The sequence below is a fragment of the Euleptes europaea genome, chromosome 1, assembly GCF_029931775.1.
Source record: "Euleptes europaea isolate rEulEur1 chromosome 1, rEulEur1.hap1, whole genome shotgun sequence".
Classification (NCBI taxonomy): Eukaryota; Metazoa; Chordata; class Lepidosauria; order Squamata; family Sphaerodactylidae; genus Euleptes; species Euleptes europaea.
Window position 1 is genome coordinate 105,150,087 of NC_079312.1, and position 23,594 is coordinate 105,173,680.

Sequence of the window (23,594 nt, forward strand, 5' to 3'; positions counted from 1 at the left end):
GTGACTGGTGGGTGTTTTTAGCATATTGACAAAGAACCAGGGATTGAAATGACCCATTTTGGGTGGATTAGATATTGGGCTCTTTTTGGTGAACAGCTGGATTGAAGGTGGTGAGACTTTCCCCTTCAACTGGAAATGGCCCATATTGCTTTGGCCCCCTTGGAACTGGGGATATGTACGTGCTTTAGTGACATCCTGCCTCCATGATGGAATGTGCTCTGGACATGGCAGGCCAGGTACAGTCTCTGAAACTTATCCAAGGGATCCCCATTGCACTTTAGGCTTTCAAAACAACTAAGAGGAGACTGGGGATCAAATTGGGGTGTTTCAACTAAGGAGAGGACAGGGGCCTTACAGAAGAGGGAGAATTGGGTGATGCTGTCCCTCTTTGCTCTTTCGCCAGGAGACCTTCTGCTGATGCAAGAGGCACCATTACCACAAGATGGGGGACTGAGGATGAAAAAGAATAGCTTGCCTCAGGCCACCTAATGAGTTTGGGATTTAATTTGAAAGAGTGATCACAGTTCATTTCTTAACCACTATACTGCACCACAATATCAGCTCCCTGCCCAGGGACTGACTTGCCACGTCAGTGAAATCTAGGCTTCTGTCAGCATGCATAGGTACCTAGCGGCAAAACACTGACATGATCCTGATGCGAAAACAGGCAAAACTCGCTTGTGAGTCATAGCTTTTCTGATTCCAATGAATTTAATTTTAAGGGATGCCATATGCTGTTTTTAATCCTAGGCCATTTTAATTAAATTTGAATTTAGGGATTAAGCTGGCACACATAAAAAGCAAATTAATTAAGTAATATTTCCCAGAACATTTGCTGCAAATGTTCTTTATCAGCTATAAAGGGAGAGAGTTCAGTAACTTTTCATACATGCTTAGCAAGCCAAACTTACTTACACATATTCAGGGGGTTCTTGAATGGATATGCTCTGTTGTGGTATTTGCAGCAGCAATTGCACACCATCATTGTGGTCAAGTTAAGGAAAAAAGCTGTCATGACTGGGGTTGCCAAGTAGTGCCTGGCAAGTAGCGGGATGATTGTGTGCAGGGGAGCATCCCAGGAAATAAATTATAAAGAAAAATAAGGCCTCATCTTCTTACAGGAAGTTCTGATCATATTCCTTGCAATTCCTAGAGTTACCCCAAAGTGAAAAAGGCAGCTCTAGGAATTGCCAAAACGTCTATGGTAATCTTGTTGCCATAAGAGATGACAGAAGCAAGCCCTTTACTAGCAGAAGCAAGCCTTGGAATGCTGTGGTTGCCTAGCAACAGTCACTGAGGGACTCCGTTGCTTAAAACTACAGCAGCTTCTTTTAACATTTTTGAGTTTTTTAAACTCCTCAATGTATTTTTTTTTAGATTTCACATTTTTCTGCAAAACTGGAGCCCTTTTCAGGTTTGTAGAAAGATCTGCCATGCCCTTTCACAGCTCTAGTCACCAGATATAAGTATCCAAAGATTTGGGTGACTTCTCTATTAGAATATAAGATATCCTGATGTACTGCACAACCTTAACCACAATCACTCAAAAGAGAATTCCAACAAGTTTATTGATACTTCCAAGTAAGCGTGCATAGCACTGAAGCTATAGGAAGATGCTGAAATTTCTCATTGGGAATGTCCGTACAGTATGCCGCAACCAAGGCTAAATACTTAGATGCCCCCTCCCTGCATCTTGATGATGTGACATACTTAACGGATAGTCCCACTGGAGACTAAAAAGATTCCACTCTGGACACTCAGAACAACATGGAAGTCCTTACCATTTTCTCCTTCATAGATCTGATGTAATTGTTTAGGTAGGCGTCAAGTGTATTTGATGTAACATAGCAGTGGATAGCACTGTCCTTCAGTGTTTCTCCTCTGAAGATGCCTGCCACAGCTGTGGGCGAAACGCCAGGAAAGAAAATACCAAGACCATGGTTACACAGCCCGATACCCTACAAGAACAAATAGCAGTGGATGTTTAACTTTGGGAGAATTCAGATATAAGTTGGCATGTGGAAACATGAAATGGGTAATATGAGTTTGAGAGCTTTACCTAAGGCTTTTTGGCATTATTTCTAAACTCCAACATGATTTGTCACAAATAACACCTAAACTTATTATCATTTTTCTTAGTAAGCAAAGGATCTAATGTAGCTACACTGGTTGATTGAGTAGCCACCTGAATTTTATTTCTCTTTGTGCTATGTGAAATTTTGTTTTAGTGAACTGATTTTCAAGAGCATTCAGAAACAGAAGGTGTATTGCATAAGATAATGGGTTTCTTTTGTTTATGACTCCATGTTGTTCCTTTTTAATTAACAGCAACAGTGTGATGTAGTGGTTAAGAGCAGTGGTTTGGAGTGGTGGACTCTGATCTGGAGAATCAGGGTTTGATTCCCCTCTCCTCCACATGAGCTGCGGATGCTATTCTGGTGAACTGGATTTGTTTCCTCGCTCCTCCACATGAAGCCAGCTGGGTAACCTTGGGCTAGTCACAGTTCTATTAAGAGCTCTCTCAGCCTCATCTACCTCACAGGATGTCTGTTGTGGAGAGGGGAAGGGAAGGTGATTGTAAGCCGGTTTGATTCTCCCTTAAGTGGTAGAGAAAGTCGGTATATAAAAACCAACTCTTCTTCTTCATATGATACTTGGCAATTAAAAAGGAACGCTCTTCCTTCTATATGTATGGGAAGTTTTGAAGCAGTGTTTCCAGATTAAAGCGGCAATCTGATACACATTTCAATTGGAGGTATGACTCACTGAATTCAGTAAGACTTACTCTTGAGTGAACAGGTTTAGGATTGGGCTTTGGAAGCACATGCAAGAGAAATCTCTACAGATGTAGAGGTTATGCAAATATCACATGGCTGCACAGCAGGCACAATGCAACATGAACATTGTCCAACCCCAGGTCTCCTGCACAGCAGAACATGGGTGGCAACAATCTGTTGAACAGCATCATATGGAGCATGGGATCTGCATGAGTAGTCAATGGCATGCTGGATGAGCAAATAATCTAATACGTGGGCCCATATCCTGATTCCAAACTCACCTGTTCAGCTACCACTTTATTCCTGCAGTACACATTGCTTGCTAGTGTTATTTACTTTTCTCTCTAATCATTCCTACAAGTTGTGTCACATCATGCTGTGCTGTCTTGAAAATATACACCAAACACTGCTGCACCAGCCTTAATCCTATTCTGACTGTGCTGTGCGTCGGATCTTTGTGATCCTGAAATAGGCAGTTTTGCCCATTTCTTACTACTCACCTTAATTTTTACACCTTTAAAGTAAACATCCTTTCTGTGTTGCTTGCATAACGTTGAAAAGATTACATTTTTTTGTCCTGCTCACACTGTGCACTTTAATCTCTAGAAATGTAAGGGGGCTGTTTTGCAAATTAAACATTATGCAACTCTTAAACTGTTTTCTTGCTTCTACAAGCCAGCACAAGCAGAAAGTAAACAGAAACTGGATACTAAGACTTTTGTGCTGGCAAATATACTCTTTCTTGGCTATCAGGGGATTTGTAAATGGTGAAGATACTTTTTTGTAGTGAGGGCGGAGAGAAGAATAAAAAGTTTCACAAGCAGGCAACAAACAATGAAAAAAGCCTTGTAAAAACTGGACAGTTCTAGAAACTGGGTAGTAATCCAATTCTATAAGAATTTAGGAAGATTTTCTTAAAGCATGTGGCAGGTGTAGAAGGTTTTAGCCTTACTTGTCACCATACATCTAGTCTTTTAAAATTAAGCGGATTAGAGTGATTTAACTAATTCTGAAGCTGGAATACATCAACCTTATTGTTTGCAAAGCCAAAGAAACAGGAGAAGTCTGAATCTATTACGTGAACAGAAATACGTGACAATATTACTTAAATTGGGATGCAGTTAAAGATGTAAAACTTATACCAAACTTGAATAAGTGATGGAAAGAAAAGTTTTATCCTTCGCAACTGAATGCAACCATTAAGAGATGAAAAATATGCACGTCATTTTATTGTTTTATGGAAAGAGGAAAAAGTATCAGCGCCTTGTGATTTTCTACAAGAACCATCCCAAAACCAGATCACCTGTTCTACATACCTGGGATACTCTTTGAAAAGCTGAATCACTGCCTACTCTTCAGGCTAACCCTCCTCCTTCAGGCTCTTGGGTTACAGTAATTCCCTCAAATGATGATAAAATCACTCTCCATCTTTTCCTGATTTAATCTGTTCATTTCAGTAATATTGGATATTGGTCTAGGCTCAGTGCTTCCTATCCGGGAGTACTTTCCCTATAGTTCTTGTGTCGATCTCACAATGCCTGTCTCCTCTTTGGCAATTATCCTAATTGCTCTGGGGAACATATTTTGAGCTGGTGTTTTTGATAGCAGCTTCTTTGAGTGACCACTTTTTGTCTGGATTTCATTTGGGAATTTAGGATAGAAACAGAACATGATACCGACAAGAACTCACAATGATATGATTAGTGCCTCTACAGTAACAAGACATGAAATGCTGATACGGAGGCCGTATTTTTTATTATTATTGGTCACAAAAATATTATGTACCAATTTATTCCGAAGTTTAAAATGTGGTAACTTCTAAAGAAAAGCCTTAAAGAGGACACAAATTATTATGTGAACTCAGCAACTTCTCCTAGAGTTTAAATCTACTCCAATAAACTATTGTCTGACATCCCCTGAGGCTTACCCTTCTTAAGTCTGAGAAACATTGCTGCACTAAGCAGTTAAATGATTATGGTAGTCTGTAAACTGCCTACTCCAGCAATTCTTTAAAATGTATTGAAATACAGAACACTGTTAAAGTCTGCATTATCTTTGTAACAAAATCATTCTATTGACATGCTGAATATTTGATTTATTACTAATTTCTTGAGTACATATTTATCCCACCCTTTTTACAACGAGCTCAGGCTGGTATACATCGTGTCCCCCTCCTCCATTTTATTTGCACAAAAGCAACCTTTTGAGGTATGTCGTGCTGAGAGACTGACTGGTCCAAAGATTCCCAGCCAGTGTTATGGCAAAGCAGGGATTTGGACCTGGGTGTCCTAGATCCTAGTCTGATGCTCTAACCACCAAACCATGCTAGCTAACTAGATATAATGTTTGCAATGAAGATTTCCAAGATATTTCTTCCATGGCCCTTAAAGAACAGACCCAGAATAATTTAATTTTAATGATAAATATTTGGGTTGTGAATTATCCAACTGTTAAGGTGGCTTATGATAACTATTGAAAACAAAACAACCCAATTACACAAACATTAAAAGGCTAACAAAATAACCAGAACCTTCTGCTCTGGAAAAGATCTTTCTTTCTTCAATTGGTTTTTGGTATGATCTTGCAACTGCTCAAAAACAACAACAAAACAGAGAAGACCACAGTTAGGAATTCTTGGCTTATTCCTGTAATTACACACAGTAGAAGAAAGCTACTTTGTTATTTCATCTGGAATTCCTTAAGACATCAATAAGTAATGTGCAACAAAACTACTAATTTGCTTTTTAAAAAATGAAAGGGCAGTGCACTCACTGTACCAGGAACAAGAGAACAGATAAAGGGAACTTTCAACCCCAGGCTCTGCTTCCACATGGAGAGCAGCCAACCAATCTTCTGCCTTTATGAAATTCAGGTAAAATATTATTCATGGTTTTAAAAGTATGAATGAAGTTTTAAAAATATGAATACCCTTGAGAAATTTCCTCCTGGAACCTAGCTGTAAAAGGTCCGACTCAGTTTCCAATTTGTGAATCTCCTTTATAAATTTTAAAGATAATCTTCATTTTATATTCCTCGTGCAAAACTTTAGAAAGGGATTGCTGCATTCTACAGCCTCTCTTCTACTCCATACCAACATCTAATTTCCACTGTGCTTTCCCTTTGTGCTTCTGTTTTAAAATCCTAACTGATTTTTTTTTGTTTTTCTCTTTTTTTCTTAAATTTCTCTCCCGTTACACCCTATGTACACATTAAGGAAATGGGGAAGGAAGCAGCACATATAGCTGACTTTTCTTCTTCCCCCACTTCAACTGTAATATCTTTAGGAGAACATTGTGACAGAAAGCTCTGTGACTGTAAATCCTGCCTTGGACCCCACAGCAAAAATGGGGAAAGAAAGAATACTGAGTTATCGCCTAAGGATGTTCTTGCACACTAGGAGACACAGTCAACCACGCGAACAAATTAAGATACATTAATCCAGTTCAGAATCAGATGGCCATTTATTCATGGGGGTTTTTGCCTTGGGTTTGCCACTCTCTGGATGCACATTTTCCCCATCCAAATCCTCAGAACTCAACAATCAGCCCCCCCCCCCCATGCAGAGTTTTGAACATTCGGATGGGGAAAAGGTGCATCTCTCTCTCTCTCTCTCTCTCTCTCTCTCTCTCTCTCCCACCCACCCGGATGGAAAAGTTCTTTCCCCCCCCCCGGTCGCGATTGGCCGGGCGAGCCGCCGACGTCACAGGAGGCTGGAACTGAGAGCGCCCAGCGCCTCGGCCCGCTCGCAGGGCGCCGCTAGGGAGGCTGGAACGGGGGGGGCGGGGCGGCGGCCGGGAGGGACCCGCCTCCCTCCCTCCCTCCCTCCCTCCCTCCCTCGCGGCCGCCACGCTGACAGTGGGCGCCTTTGGCAGCCGGGAAGGAGAACTGCGAGCGGAGTTCTTGGAACGGAGGCGGGCGAGTGAGTAAGCGCTCTTCTCCCATTGGGTGGCTCGAGCGGGATCAGGGCCAGCGATGCCAGTAAAAGGAAGGGGGGGGGGTGTCCGCGAGGAGCAGCAGCAGCAGGCGGCGAGGGGTGCCAGGGGGAAAGGGAGGGGGCTTTCCTGACTGTGGGGCAAACAATAGAAGAAGAAGAAAAGTTGGTTTTTACACGCCGGCTTTCTCTACCACTTAAGGGAGACTCAAGCCGGCTTACAGTCACCTTCTCCTCCCCGCAACAGACACCCTGGGAGGTAAGGTGGGGCTGAGAAAGCTGTGACTAGCCCAAGGTCACCCAGCTGGTGGTCCCTTCCAGCTCGGTGATTCTCCAGCGCCTGGCTCTATTTGCAGGTTTAAATGTTAACTTGGATTTTAGATCAGTGCTGTAGATCGTCAATAATCCATACTGTTGACCAGCTGGCTTCGTGTGTAGGAGTGTGTGAATTAAGATAAGCAATAGAATAATAAATTAAGAGTAGAAATGGGGTAAGATTAAAGCTTGATTGAATTTGGGACTGGAGATGATAAATGACATGTTAAAATCCCTTATCTGTTTTTCCCCACTTTTCCGTACCCCCTTCAATAAAACTATTAATAAAATTATTATTTATATACACACACACACAAACACCATTGTATTATTTTATATATTTAATGCCGCGGTGCGTGTGTTGATCTTTATGGAGCCGCGAAATGGTCTGTTGTTTTGGCAGCAGCAGAGTTTTCCTTCAGTGTGCTGGGGGAAGAGTTTAGCCTCACAGGCTCACTTGTCAGGGGATGGTGGCAGGTCTTTTAGACCTGGAAAGGGGTGGGGGACTTATGGGGTGCAATGGGGGCATTGTAGCATTGGGCTCTGTAACGCTAATGTTTTGCCTCAGGAAATATAAGGTGTATAGGTCTGCTCCAGTGGGTGCTGTGCACTTGCAGCACCACAGAAGTGGATATAGTGTGCATGTGTGATGAACACACATGAAGCTGCCTTACACTGAATCAGACCTTTAGTCTGTATTGTCTACTCAGACCGGCAGCGGCTCTCCAGGGTCTCAGGCAGAGGTCTTTCACATCACCTACTTGCCTGGTCCCTTTAACTGGAGATGCTGGGGATTGAACCTGGGACCTTCTGTGTGCCAAGTAGAGGCTCTACAAACTCAGCCACAGCCCCTCCCCAAAATGATGAGGGACTTCTTGATAGATGGGGAATAAGTCTTGTAGTACCACGAAAATGAGCTGGGGGTGGGTGGTTATAAGATGCCAGGTGTGTCTTTCCTGCATCTCTCAGTACTTAAAAAAAAGTTTGCCAAAAATTAACAAAACTTTCTTCTCTCTAGTAACTATTAATTAAAGGGAATATGTGCACTCAACGCTTTTAAGTTTGCTTCTCAGTGATAGGTTAGCGCTTGGTAGTATGTAGGTCTGGGATTGCTGTTCAGATCAGTTTCTGATTCTGAACTGGATTAATGTATCTAATTTGTTCGCGTGGTTGACTGTGTCTCCTAGTGTGCAAGAACATCCTTAGGCGATAACTCAATATTCTTTCTTTCTCCATTTTTACTGTAGGGTCCAAGGCAGGATTTACAGTCACAGAGCTTTCTGTCACAATGTTCTCCTAAAGATATTACAGTTGAAGTGGGGGAAGAAGAAAAGTCAGCTATATGTGCTGCTTCCTTCCCCATTTCCTTAATGTGTACATAGGGTGTAACGGGAGATAAATTTAAGAAAAAAAGAGAAAAACAGAAAAAATCAGTTAGGATTTTTAAACAGAAGCACAAAGGGAAAGCACAGTGGAAATTAGATGTTGGTATGGAGTAGAAGAGAGGCTGTAGAATTCAGCAATCCCTTTCTAAAGTTTTGCACGAGGAATATAGAATGAAGATTATCTTTAAAATTTATAAAGGAGATTCACAAATTGGAAACTGAGTCAGACCTTTTACAGCTAGGTTCCAGGAGGAAATTTCTCAAGGGTATTCATACTTTTAAAACTAATAATGGTTGGTTGGTTTTTAAAAATGTAACATCATGATGATCAACAGGAAAATAAAATGTTAAAGAAGATCAGTGTAATTATATAAATATGTACAGGTCTGTTTGGTTTTTTAGACTTTAAAATTGTTTCATACATGCCTCACATTCTTTTTAAAAAATCCATATGTGTGATTTTTATCAAAGAAGTAGAGGCTTAGAGAAATTTGCATAAGGCTTATGAATTCATTGTGACTTTTCTTGTGAAGCATTAAGTAGCTTGCCTGTAAATATAACCTGTTTAGAGCCTTTCTCTTGCATTTTATTAAGTCATATTAAGTTTTATTAAGTTTTTGATTAGAGTGTTTTGCAGTGCTTTTTTAAAGTGTCATAATTAGAAACATGCTTGTGTGGCTGGAACTATCCACTGATTTCAATGGAATTTACTTCCAGGAAAGTGCTGTGATTATCATAATTTTAAGATGTGTGAACAATCAGTTTTTTTGTTGTCCATAGCCTATCCTTGGAATGCAGCGTGCATGGAAAGCTCTCTGGGCAATTTCCATAATCACTGTAGCTGCAAAAACTACTACAGTGATAACAGAAATTACTGTTGACTGTTAACTATGTACACTAACCTTTTCCACACAAAACCTTGAACCTGTGTGGCTAGCAACAGGCTGTGGATGTCAGTATTAGGAGAAACTGTCAGTGTGAAGCCATTGCTGCTCACATGAGAAGTATGAGTTTGGGGAAATCTGTCATTTATAACACTCCTAAGAATTGGCTAGGTGTAAAAGTGAAAAAAACAGGGCCTGCCCACAGGCTTATGAAATGCAGGGCAAGAGAAGGAGAATATTATTCACCCTGGAAGGCCCAAAGTAGAAATGGATCTGAAAAGGAGATCAGTCTGATGCAGTCAAAAAGTGGGGAATCAGTAGTAAAGGGGAACACAAGCAAAGGTGTAAAAGTGAAGCATAGAAGAAGCAATCCTAAAATTAGTGCAAATGTTAGTGCCATTACTTCAAAGCATGGTGTGCAAGAGTGCAAAGAGAGTAGGCAGATTAAAAATGGCACCTATCCCTTGAGAGCCAGCATGGTGCAGTGGTTAAGAGTGGTGGACTCTAATCTGGTGAACTGGGTTGGTTTCACCACTCCTCCACATGCAGCCTGCTGGGTGACCTTGAGCTCGTCACAGTTCTCTCCAAATTATCTCAGCCCCACCTACCTCACAAGGTGTTTATTGTGGGGAGAGGAAGGGAAGGCGATTGTAAGCTGGTTTGAGACTCCTTAAAGGTATAGAAAATTGGGGTATAAAAACTAACTCTTCTTCTTAAGCCCATAGGTGTCAGGTTGTTTCTTCTCCTCTGGGAAAGTATTGTTCATTAGTATAGTTTCAGAGGGTAGCCGTGTTGATCTGCAATAGAACAGTGAGATCACTCAAAAACCAGTGGGAGAGCATTTTAATCTTCCAGGTCATTCTGCTGCTGACCTAAGAGTGGCAGTCCTCAAACAAAGCAACTTCAAGGAGAAATTACAGCGTGAGATTGCTGAACTAGAGTTCATTCACAAGTTCAGAACAATGGACCCCCAGGACTGAATAGGAACATGGGATTCTTATCTCACTACAGATGCTAATTTTCTGTCCCCAAGCATTTCACCTCTGTTCTAATCGAGCAGATTACAATATGCATTGTACCTTCACATCCTTTACAAGCATTCTTTACAACATCCCTCCCACCTTGTGACTGGGCAAAAAAGACTCAGATCTCCATTCCTACTCGGTCTGATGAAGGAAAGCTTAGACAGTGAAAATCTTGTTGGTCTCTAAGGTGCTACTGGACTCAAATTTAACTGTTCATCAGCATACTTATCCTTATCCTTAGCCACTGTAGGGATGATGAGCGCAAACTATCAGTTGAAAGGTCTGGTTCAGATTTCAGCTTACTCATGAGCCCACTGGGTTACCTTACCTTAGGCAAGCTGCTAACTCTCAAGTGTAAAGTCCATATTATGGAGTGATTTGTGGATGCTTTAGTTTCAACCCATGTCTCGCTAGTAATATATGTTTAAAATAAGCTGTGATATAACACTGTATCTTCATTTCCCTACCCTCCTCCATTAGACAGCCAAAAGAGGGGAGTAGAGGGAATCACATGCTGATGACAGGTTGTTTTTCATCTACACATTACTGGGGAGACATGAGGCATGCTCGGTTGCTAGTAGCTCATGTCCCTTTCACATGAGGTTTGGGGCACACTGTCTATCTGTAACACAGAGAGGGTAATAATGGTACACCCTACAGGGTTGGCTTAAAGTTCACTATTAATGTGTATGACGTTCTTTGGGCACTTTGCAGAATCATTGAATAAACCCCAAATATTATTCATTAACCTAGAATTTTGCAACTGTTCCCTGTTAGAGGATTATATATACCGTATATACTCGGGTATAAGCTGACCCGAGTATAAGCCTAGGAGCCTAATTTCACCCCCAAAATGGGGAAAAATTAGGCACCCACGTATAAGATGAGGGGGAAATGCACCCCCTCCCCCCCTGCAGGCTTACCTGACCGGGCTCCAGGCACGCAGGTGGCGGTAGTGCACACGAGGCCCCGCAGGCCGCTCCTGGCCTGCAGGGAAGGCGTGCGGGCAGGCGGCGGCCCCCTCTTTGCGCTCAGGAGGCCCTGCAGGGTCAGCTGGCAAGCGGGAGGACCGGCCCGGGTGATGTGGGGAGGTGGGGAAGAAACCGCCGCCGCCCAGCAGAAGGCAGGGTGGGGTGCTGGGTGAATTAACCGCCGCCGTCGCGCAAAAGGCGCGATTTGGCGCGATTGCGCAACAGGCTCGATCGGGTGGGGGGAGAAGCCGCCGCGCAGAAGGCGCGATCGGGTGTGGGGGGGAGAAGGCGGGACAGCCCGCCCATCAGCTGGGAGCACGCTGGGAGAGGGCCCGGCAGGCGAATTACCGTATTGACCCGAGTAAAAGCCGAGGTGAGTTTTTTAAGCCAAAAATCATGGCTAAAAAACTCGGCTTATACTCGAGTATATACGGTATGTAAAAAATGAAAAGAAGATCATTCTTCTGATTAGTTTTGTAGAGAATTCCTTGACGCTAGTCACAAGACCTTTGTGGCACAACAGCTCTAAGCAATTTGTTTGAGGGAATGCTTTGCCCTTGCTTGTGGTTTGTGTGAGCTGTGGATGATGCTTCCTATGAATATTTTGTTTGGTTTGTTGCACAGCTCAGCCCACAAAATGAATAGGGACTTTATTATGAGGCAGGTAGCTGGCCTGAAGGCTTCATTCGAGTTGAAAGGCAGGAAAAAATGGAGGGAGGGAGAGACACCATTTTTCAGTATGTCTCTTCTGTAGCTGAGGGCATCCCTTCAAGAGGGAAAGTATGTTTCAGCCTATACCAGGACTAGATGAGATACTGGCCATCCTTTGTATTTAAACGTGGAAGTGTCCCTGTGGTATAGATGTGGGTCTGGTTTTTAAAGGGAAAAAGAGCATGTGTGGGGGAATGCAGAACCTGTGTATGGCTTACTTCCATGGTGTCCTTTGTGGAAGGGCCGTGGCTCAGAGGTAGAGCATCTGCTCGGCATGTAGAAGGTCCCAGGTTCAATCCCCGGCATCTCCAGTTGAAAGGACCAGGCAGTAGGTGATGTGAAAGACCTTAGCCTGAGACCCTGGAGAGCCACTGCCAGTCAGAGTAGACAGTACTGACCTTGATGGACCGAGGGTCTGATTCAGTGTAAGGCAGCTTTCCATAGTGTTACCCTTAACCTCCTAGGTTTCCAATTTAATGTTATATACATTTTTAAGTATTGGGGAAGGATTTTCAAAGCCACTGACTCTAGGTGTGATATTGTGGCTGAATAGTACCCAATACTATCAAATAGCACAAATGAAGATAGTCTTACAGCCAGGGACGGCGCAGCCGCGCCACCTCCTGAGAGGCTTTCCTGACTGTAAAAATAAAATAAAAATGAAATTGTAAACATACCCCGTGAAACTCTCCCATTGAGTTTCATGGGGTTACGCCACCCTGTTTTGCAGGTGTAGAGTTCGCAGGACTAAAAGGCTCTGGAAGCTGCCAAAAGGCAGCTCCGCCCTTGGAAATGCCCCCCTGGACACCAGCGCGAGTACTTGCACTGGAAAAATGCCATTGGGGAAGCCGTGCCAGCTCATGAGGCTTGAGCTGGAGTAAGTTGCCCTGCGGCAGTGTCCCTCCCACTTTGAATGGCACAGGTGGCATTGATGCCAGCGTGGGGGTCATGCCAGCTCCTATGTGGCTCTGCCCCCTTTAGGATTGCACAATTAGAAGGTAATCGTGTAGGTCTGCAGTAGAACTGCTAGATTCGAGTCCAGTAAAACCTTAAAGACCAAGAGTCAGTGCTCCCTTCATCAGATACAAGTCAGAATGATGATCTCTGAGTCCTTATATTAGCTCAGAAGATGGGAGGTGTGTTGCAAAGGACGAGCTCAGGATGCAGAGGTACAATGTTCCTAGCATTTCTCTTCTCTAGTCAAGCTGATCGCAATGCACATTGTACCTCTGCATCTTGACTTCCTCCTTGCATGACCCTTCCCACCTTCTGATGGATATAAGGACTCAGAGAACACCATTCCAACTTGGACTAAGGTACTGTAAGTAGGGTACCAAAATGATAAAGAGCATGTGTTCTTACAGTAAACGGGTCGGTAATATGATATATGAGACTTACATTCTTGCAAATCATAGTGTCAGTGTGAACGCATGTATTAGATCTTGCATATCCCCTATCTCCCCCCACCCCCCACAAGTGACTGGCATGGATTTGCATGTAATCGTAACCAAAACGTCCTTTAGTGTGGGTGGTGCTTCTTGCTTAATATCTGAATTGGGAACTTTCATTTCTATTATAGCTTGTGACTGATGTGGTGGGCGTAGTTCAAATAGACAACAAAAAAAGGGGGAAACTCAACCTAAAAATACAGGGAGCCTCAAACATTGAGCTGGAAACTATAACTTCTTATAATTATATATAATTTATATGCATAATTTATATTAAGTGTACACAGTAGATATGATAAAAAAGCAAGGCCTGAAACACAGGCGACATATAAAACCACCAGTATAAACTGTTACAGAAATATTCAACACAGTAGATGATAACACGTAATATAAATGACCAGTAGACCATATGGGTTTCAGCCTCTTGTGCCTTTCTTAGTGGTCATATACATAAAACATGATTATCAAAAACACATCCAGAAATCGGAAAACCTTATGTCTTGTGTGACACCGATCATGGTTCTTTTAGTACGGTAACTTTATCACACAAGCATCTGTTGCCAAATTATCAATATTTCCAGATGTGCATAACGCCATGTTATGCACATCTGGAAATACTGACAATTTTACAACAGATGCTTATGTGAGCAAGTTACCAAACTAAGAGCCGTGATCGGTGTTATACTTTACATCTGGTCACACAAGATATAAGGTTTTCCCATTTCTGGATGTGTTTTTAATAATGATGTCTGAGTACAGTTTAACCATCTCAGAACAATGCAGTTTGCATAGTCATTCTTTAGGGTGACTCTGAAATAAAATTATTATACTTCAGACGAGTACTGCTTGGCACAGATCAGATTTTCCTTCAATAGGATTAGGTAGATAAGCATGAACTTTGTTTGCTAGTTGGCGTTGAGTGTCTCTTAGTGAAGCCAAGCTGCATGTGTAATTTCTGAAAGTGGCTGGCCAAACCTGCACATTCTTTAAAGACTCATTTGTGCGTAATTCAGGTAGCTGAGTGAATGGACTTGTAGCTGTGCTTTGGAAAGCAGCCAGATCAGTGGATTCTTTCGCCTTCTAAGTGTTGACTTGACTTGGGCAAAAGCACATTATGATTCACATGAGTAAGTTTAAACCCTCTCAAAAAGTTAAAACATGACTGCAAATCTCACTGAAACTAAAAAGTAACAGCCAAAGTTCCTTGTCTCTTAAAAAGCACACTTTGAAATAGGTGGTAGGTGATTGCATCCCTAAAGCTTGGGGTTAGGGGTAGTAGATTAAGGGAAGAAGTCCCTGCCTGTAATAACACCGGTATGGAAGTATGTGATGGATATATCCAGTACTGCTACTTTAATTGATTCATCAACAAAAAGTTTGATCATGGATTCATTGCGGGTAAATTTTAATCAGCGGGGTTGACAAAGTATTGCAAACAGCTATGCAAGCTGCAGGTATGTGCTGATTTTTTTCTCCCTGTATTCAACACTAGCAGACTTCTAGTATTTAAACAATGGGTTTTTTAAAGCAGTAAGAACTACAGGCAACCAAACTGATGTGCCCAGTTGAAAACGAGTGTGATGAGATTTCAGGGTTGTTTTTTTTTTTTAAGTCATTGGTATATTGCTATAATGGGGAAAGTATTCTGTGTTCCAAAATCCCAAACTGACAAAAAAATTACATATGGCCTTCTGAAGTTGCTTGCACGTTAATTATTAAGTCTGGCATTAGACAAGACTTACTGCATTTTAAAAGGCACTTGAGGTTTCACTAATATGCATATTCTTTTACAAATTATTTAACCAGGTAGGTGCAAAATGCTTATTCAAGTACACATGTTCTCACTCTGAGCAAGGAGGGCATCTTGAAACATTTTAGACCCATCCATGTAATCACCTCCTGGGGAACTGTAATGGTTGTATCTCCTTACTAACCTGATTGTCCATACTATCACACTGTAGTCTCTTGTTTGTGACTTATGGGGATTTCTTGGTATTATGCCCTGCTCACTTATGCTTTAAAAAAAATCCTGTGAACTGAAGTGTACTGGTATTTCTTGCGGCAGTCAAACAGATTTGTATCTAAATCAGTGGTTCCCAACCTTTTTTTGACCAGGGACCACTAGGACTTTTTTGTTCGGTGCAGGGACCCCAAGGTTCAAAATAAAAATTCTGAGAATTTGAAAATAAACTTTAATCATAACTGTTAGTTAAACATTAAACTTAGAATAATATTTGAATATATTTTTATAATAGAAAACTTTTAATTGAAAATATTGATTTGTTATGGGTTTATAACTTTGTTTCGCGGATTTTAATTTAGTTCTCGCGGACCCCTGGGGGTCCATGGATTCCTGGTTGGGAACCAGTGATCTAAATGAATGTAACCGTAATTCTCTTTGGGAGCAGTTAGCAAGAAAGGACAGTTTCATGAGGGCTAAGTATAAAGCCAGAGCTGGCAATGTGCTCATAAGTGTCCTTGTTCTGTTACAAGCAATCCCTGCTTCTTTAACAGAAAAGCACTTTCCACATTACATAATGAAAGCTTTTATGCTGATATACAAAGGTTTAGTGTAAGCAAGCCAGCTTTGTGGTAACAAAATCTTTAAAAAAAAAATTGCCCAAACATCTGTAGTTTAGACATTTATACAGCATTCATATAATGAATAGACATCTGTCTTGGCGTGTGTACATCCAAGGACACTAAACCAGAGTAAGTGAAGCACGCTGTTCAATACTGAATCTCTCGCCGGGAATATTCATAATTTCTAGGCTGATGGAGAGTCTATTTTTAAATTATTATTTTATAAGAGACCGGTGGGTAATACATGACCACAGCTGCAAGAGTGACGATTGTTACAAAATGGAATTGGAAGATTGTCCAGATATTAAAGATTTGAAAGATAAGTTAGCGGAGTATGCTGTGATGGCAAAATTATGTGAACAAATTATGTGAACAAAAGATCTAGTGAAGAGATTTTTTAAAAAATGGAAGTTATATTATGCATATTTCCCATAAAACTGGAAATAAAAATGTTTAGTTATAATGCTATAGTAGAAAATCTATACTAGAACCTACTGAATATATACAGTTATATTTGAGCAGATAGAATGATTTAATAATGGTTCTTTTAGGCAAGTCTAAAGCATTTATATTATGAGAGAGAAAGAATGATAAAAACTAGTAGGTTCAGTGTTATAATGCAATAGATTTAACGTCACAAAGATTAAGATTATAAAGCTACGATTGCGTTTACAGGAATATTATTAAGAGGGAAATAAGAAAAAAATTACATGTTCATTCAGCTAAAGTTTATTTTAGAATAGTTAATATATTATAGTTTTTGTATACGTATTATATGTGTGTGTTTTGTATTGAGTGTATAGTGTTTGTGTAAGTTCTGTTTGTATGTTTATATGACATAAAACGTTATGTTAAAAAAGGAATGGGGGATTGATAAATCTTCAGATGCTGAAGGATGCTAGCAAAACAGAGAGCAGCCTAAGCAACTTTATAGTAATTATATTGCTAGAAAAATCCTGAAGGGCATTCTGGTGCGCCCTGCCTGCTGCATCGTGGCCAACAAACTGCTCCTGAATATTTAGGAAACTTTAGAGGCAGCCTCTGACACAACACAAGGAGCTGCTGCTGAAGAAGAAAGAAGGCAGAGACACTAATGCGCTTACTTGCATGTTGGATTAGGTGTACAGGTCTAAGGTTTTTGATCAAGATAAAGTAAAATAAGTGAAGGAGTATTGGCTATGGCCAGGAACATTGGCTGCTCGCTGTAATTAAGCAGATCTCTGGAGAGGCAGCGTCATTATTTTCTAAGTTAAATAATAATATGGTAAGCACAAGCTCCAGTCTTAGTAAGCCATGGGTTGCAGAGCAGTGGTTCCGGGGAATTCTGAAATAGTAATACTTAGAATTTCTGTAGTGCATTTCAAACCTTCGGGTCACTTTTGCTGCCGTGCCTACCTATCTCCCCCTTTGCTGCTCTGGCCACTTAGTCACCTGCTCTCTACCGCCACTCTACTTACACACCCCAGTCGTCTGCTTCATGTAGCATTTGCAGCAAACCGGGACATGGGGTGGGGGCGGCAGAGGCTTCCCCTCCTCGCCTACCCACATGCTCCCAGCACTGCTGCCTCAGTGGCAGTTCCAGCAGTGGGGGGAGGAAGGGGGCAGCTTAGGCTCCTCTCATGCTCATCCACCCGCCTGCCTCTAGCTCCGCCGTCTCGGTGGCTGTTTCAGCAGCACCGGGGGCATTGAAACGTCACTTGGCCAATCTGCACACTTCCAGTGAGGCCACCTCAGTGATGGATGGGAAGATGTTTTTCGGGTTTTTTTTTTTAGCTCCCCCCTTTTAAAGGTTTCCGATTTTTCTGCAAATTGGGGAGGGGGCCCAAGTTTGGAGGAAAAATCTCCCTTCTGTCTACGTATATGGCTCTGATCTGCAGATTTAAGTGCCTGGATTTTGCCACATTTAAGAACTAGACAATATTGGGCAACCCTGCTTGTCATCAATATAACATAAAACTAATCTATAACCTAACTTCCACAGATTCTCATAATTTTATTACTGTTGTGAAGAGATGCATTTAACTGTACATAGGAGGCAGTATAGAAAGCAACTGGTTAAGGAATGAATTCATCTGCTACCACTGAACGATGTAAAGTTAACATATAAAAAAGCATTAATAAGAACTTCATGGACCTGCATTTTATGCCATGCAACAAAACATTCTGATGCAAAATGATAAATAAGCTTTGCACCTCTGAGGATCACTGAAAGACCCTACAATAAAACCATTGCTGGGATTACTAGGTGCTAGAATGAAATTTTTAGGTGGCATGATGGCCGGATACCTGAGATTTGTCGTGCCTGGCTTTAGAATATCATATGACAAAGATGAACATTACATTTTAGCCTTCAGTAGAATTGCCTGAGGGATTTGAATGCTGATATTTGTGTTGAGTTAAGCAAAATTAAATATGAACTGGAAGACCTGTGACTTGTCTTCTAATGATTTTGTCACAGCCTTGGGGGTCCCAGGTGTGGGGCGAATCTGTTGTGCCCCCCACCTTCTAGTTCGTTGTGCATGGCCCTCTCTGCCTGCTTCACTTACCAAAAAGCAACCCAGAGAGATCTGGCTGGAAAAGAACCTTTCATACAGAGAAGCATTCTTACACAGTCATTCTTAAACAGCATTCAAACCATATGAGCAGTAAACCATTCAGTTTTATTGAACTTACAAAAAGAATATGAAGCAAAGGAGAAAGCAGTATTTAACATATATGACAGTACTTAACAAACGTACATATTGACAGACAACAAATACAGAGGCCCCTGGGTCACTTCCAGAGAGAGAGACAGAGATGGCAACCATACAAAGGGTCTGTGGTCTCTCAGTGGAAGGACGAAGAAGGGATAGTTGGACTGTTCATTTATAGAGAGGAGAGGGGGTCCCAAATGACCCCTCCCTGTCACATTCTTAGGAAATGAGTTTTCTGCAAATCATGACTAAATTGTTTAGAAATATCTTGTTCCATAATAATTCTTCCAGTGTCGCTTTGATATCTGATTGTGCTTGTCCATCAATGTGCCAAAACAATCTCCTCCTAGAGTGGGCAGACAATTTGCCGCCTGCTTGATTTGGAGCACGCAATGTGCTTTGGGTGACTAGCTCCTGTGCCCTTTAGGGTCAAGAGCCTAATTAGAGCTGATGTCAGCTAAAGGTCTTGTGTGACTATCGATTATAATATTAAGGTATGCATGTGGTTATTATTTTGTTTAACCCAAATTTATTTAATATAAGCTAATATGTTTAAAAATTCTCACGACACCAGGTTTCATCAGAGCAGCAGTATGGGGAAAGGAGTACCTTGTGGGCTGCTTCCTTGATTAAAATTACTTTCCCCTCAGAGGGGAAATAGATACCTGGTCCTCGTATCTCCACTTGCCCAAGCGTGGGAAAGCTGGATTTGAGTGTGATTTTGACCAAAACAAGTATCCTTTAGGGAAATGACAAAATTTTCGTCTGTCTTATTTGCCCCACACATTACAACTAAAAACATAGTTTGGCTTTCATGGAAACTTTGGGTGAATTCGCTAGCTATTAGCTGTTCTGTGGGGGAATGGGGCTAAGGCATGAAGACTGGAAGAACATGCCGTTGGTCGCTTTTTCTTAATCACTTGCTTCTCTCTACTAAGCATCTAGGTTCATCTGTTATATATTGTAAGTGCTAGCCATTATTAATCATTTCTCTCTCAGCACTTTCTAGGCAATTCTCCAGTAGGTGTAAAAGTGAGGGCATTCTCGATTCTCAATGCAATGCAGAGCTCAAGTGAGAAGAGTAGCAACAGCAATCAGTGTTTCACTGTGGGGTTCGAGGGGAAAAAATGTGCAAAGCACCAAAAGTTACAAGGCATTTATCTAATCACTTGTAGCTATTCCAAAGTATTACTAAACAATAGTAACATCAAAGGTTCAATTAAATTTCAGACATGTATTACAGCATACAAATAATGAGCAAATGCAAAAAGCAAAAGTGTTGATAATATAACATAAAACAGTGACAGGTTTTCCGGCTAGTATCCCGTTTCGATATCCTTCTTCGGATTGTAACCTTGAAGTTCAACAACAAACAGAAGTATAACTAGTACAGATATCACACAATAATTACATATAATGTATTTACAACAGGTTACATGGGACTTACTGTAGCTATCATCGGAAATGAAGTAATTATCCTTTATGACACATAAGTCTGTGGGGTTGCCATCCTCTTATTGTAACAGGACTTTTGCATGCGGCTTGGCGGACACCCCAGTCTAGCACTGAGATGAAGCTGCAGTGTCCAGTATCTGCCTTCTCCTGAGTTTCATTATGCCATGTCCTAGTAGCTCCGTTCTCTTGCCCTGGCATTGTTTCACCAGCAAGGTCACAGGAAACCTCTGGGCTCCCCATTTATGCTTCCTCTCCAATGAACTGTAGAATTGGCTAGGTCAGGGGTAGGCAAACTGTGGCTCGAGAGCCACATGCAGCTCTTTGGCCCCTTGAGTGCGGCTCTGGGCTGCAGGATCGTGGCCGCCCATCTGAGAGAAGCCACCTTCCTCGGGCATGGGGGGGGGGCTGGCTTCCTTCGGCGGAGGATCAGGGCTGCACGTTGTGGCGGAGGAGAGCCTGGCATCCCTTCCCTGCCCCGGCCGGGCTCTGCGCGCACGCAGAAGTCCCGCAAAAGTTCTCCGCCTTTCTGCCAGCCCAGAGCCGCTGCCGCCACGCCTGGGGGGGCGGATCTTTGCAATGGGATGGCCCGAGCACCGGGGAGAAGGAGGGAGGCTCCGATCCAGCACACACACACCCTCCCCCGCCTTCCTCACCTGCAAGCTCCAGCGCGTCCCCCTCGTGGCCTGCCCTTCCCTTCCGCCACTGGAGAACGCCAGCGAGAGGGGAGGGGGGGAGAACACCCCTCCGCCTTCCTCCTCCTCCTCCTCCTTGGAGGCCGAGGCGCTGAGGAGGGGCGGACAGGCGGACGGCAGGCCGGCCAGGGAGGGAAGGAAGGAAAGAGCCCATGTGGCGGCGGCGAGGAGGAGGAGGCCGAGAGGCGAGCACGGGAGGCCGAGGCAGCTGGGATGTGCCAGGGCGCCCGCCGAGAGGTCACTGGGGGTCGGGGAGATGCAAGGCCATTGTTCACATTAAGTGTTTGTCAGTCATTGTCATGATTTAATTTTATGGATACCATACTTACAATTTAATTTTTATCAATAAATAAGATCATTATTAAGTATGATATCAAGTTTTATTCAGTGTACCTATAGTTTAATTAAGGCTTAAAACTTTAATTAAAGTTTATTAAGTTAATAAACAGTGTACCTACCTATATAGTTCTTCACACAACGCGTGGTTAAATGGTGGGACTCCCTGCCCCAGGAGGTGGTGATGGCTGACAACTTGGAGGGCTTTAAGAGGGGAGTGGACCTGTTCATGGAGGAGAGGGCTATCCATGGCTACTAATCAAAATGGATACTAGTCATGATGCATGCCTATTCTCTCCAGGATCAGAGGAGCAGGCCTATTATATCAGGTGCTATGGAATGCAGGCAGGACAATAATGCTGCACTGGCCTTGCTGGTGGGCTTCCTGGAGGCACCTGGTTGGCCACTGTAGGAGCAGACTGCTGGACTTGAAGGGCCTTGGTCTGATCCAGCACGGCCTTTCTTATGTTTTCATGTGTTTACTGCGTCTGTGAATCTAGAGAAAAGTTTGCTCACGTTGTTCACATTAAGTGTTTGTCAGTCATTGTCATGATTTAATTTTATGGATACCTTACTTACTTTTTTCCCTCCTCAAAGGCCATGTCTACCCACTGGCTTTCTTGGCGGTAGACCTGGACTCCGAGGAGGGGGAAAAGTCCCCCTTCAGAGGCCAGGTCTACCAATTGGCTTCTATGGACCTCCGGAGGCCAGGTCTATTGCCGAGAAAGCCAATGGGTAGACCTGGCCTCCCAACGGGACTCAGCCGGAGGCCAGGTCTACCAATAGGCTTTTATGGCGGTAGACCGGGCCTCCAGACGAGGACTCCGGACGGGGAGGAGGAAATGGCAGGGACTTACAATTTAATTTTTATCAATAAATAAGATCACTATTAAGTATGATATCAAGTTTTATTCAGTGAACCTATAGTTTAATTAAGACTTAAAACTTGAATTAAAGTTTATTAAGTTAATAAACAGTGTACCTACCTATATAGTTTAAGTTTAAGAAATTTGGCTCTCAAAAGAAGTCTCAATCGTTGTACTGTTGACATTTGGCTCTTTTGACTAATGAGTTTGCCGACCCCTGGGCTAGGTGATATGGCAAAGTGCCTCTCCTTCCTTCCCTTTGTTTGCCTGTCAAAAGGATGGCTTGTTGCCGGTTTTCTGTACTTATAGTGAAAGGGCATTCAGGTCCAACATCTTCGTGGATGTTACCAGGCTCACATTGGCTGCTGCACAGTGGGGTACACTAATATGGTCATATAGTTCCTTATGGCTTTTGACTTGTCTGTGCGGTGGCTGCATTCAGACCTCTTGACAAACAGGTTTGACTACGATGGGTACAAATATAGGTTGTTGCTGTGCGGTGTGCTCCCCTCGGTGTTCTGTCCTCTTCTTGTATGTGAAGCACAATTCAGTGGTTCCTTGTTAGGGAAACGTTGAGTCAACTCCCGTTCCCTGTGGCATCTGAATGGAGGTACCTGGGTAAATTGGAATTTGTTTCCTCCTCACACACAGGGATTGCAAAATTGGATTACACTCCAGTTCTTCCAGAAGTCATGCTAAATTAGAGTTAGATTCAAGGGTTGTCAAACCAAAAAAGCCATGGTCCGTGTGCAAGTGGTAGAGTGAAGGGAGCAAGTGAGCATAGCTGCAAGTTATATTTGTGCCCGTAAAATCTCAGTTTTCAAAACCCATTTCTCATTTTTGGAATGTTCAACCTCTGCATCATCTCGTCTTTCTGTACTTTGCATGTTGATTCAAATTTCCCTTTTGTGAAACGTGAATGTTTCTTCCTTGTTGAGTGGTCATTGTAGAAAGAATTAAATAACCGAGAATGTTCTATGCTCAAAGTGGTAATGAAAGGATTTTATTTCCATATCTTTGAGGGCTTTACAGGACTTGGAAAGAAGTAAAGGGATGTATTGCCATAACTGTTCCTTGAGTATAGCTTTTCCAGTTTATATTTTATTCAGTAGAAGTGCCACAGAAGAGTATGAATAGTGTTGCCCACTGTGTTTCAAACCTAAATGAAATCAGTTGTGGCGAATTTACAGCTTCTAGAGCAGTCAGGTAGCCGGCTCAAGGTTGACTCAGCCTTCCATCCTTCCGAGGTCTTTAAAAATGAGTACCCAGCTTGCTGGGGGTAAAGAGAAAATGACTGGGGAAGGCACTGGCAAACCACACTATAAACAAAAGTCTGCCTAGTAAATGTCAGGATGTGACGTCACCCTATGGGTCAGGAATGACCTGGTACTTGCACAGGGGATCTTTACCTTTACACCTTTAGAGCAGTCACTATTAAAGCATGTTTCTATGATATCTTCCATCATGTTTTCTTGAGGAGTCTACTGCTGTCATCTTCAGATTGCTAATAAACGTATAAAAG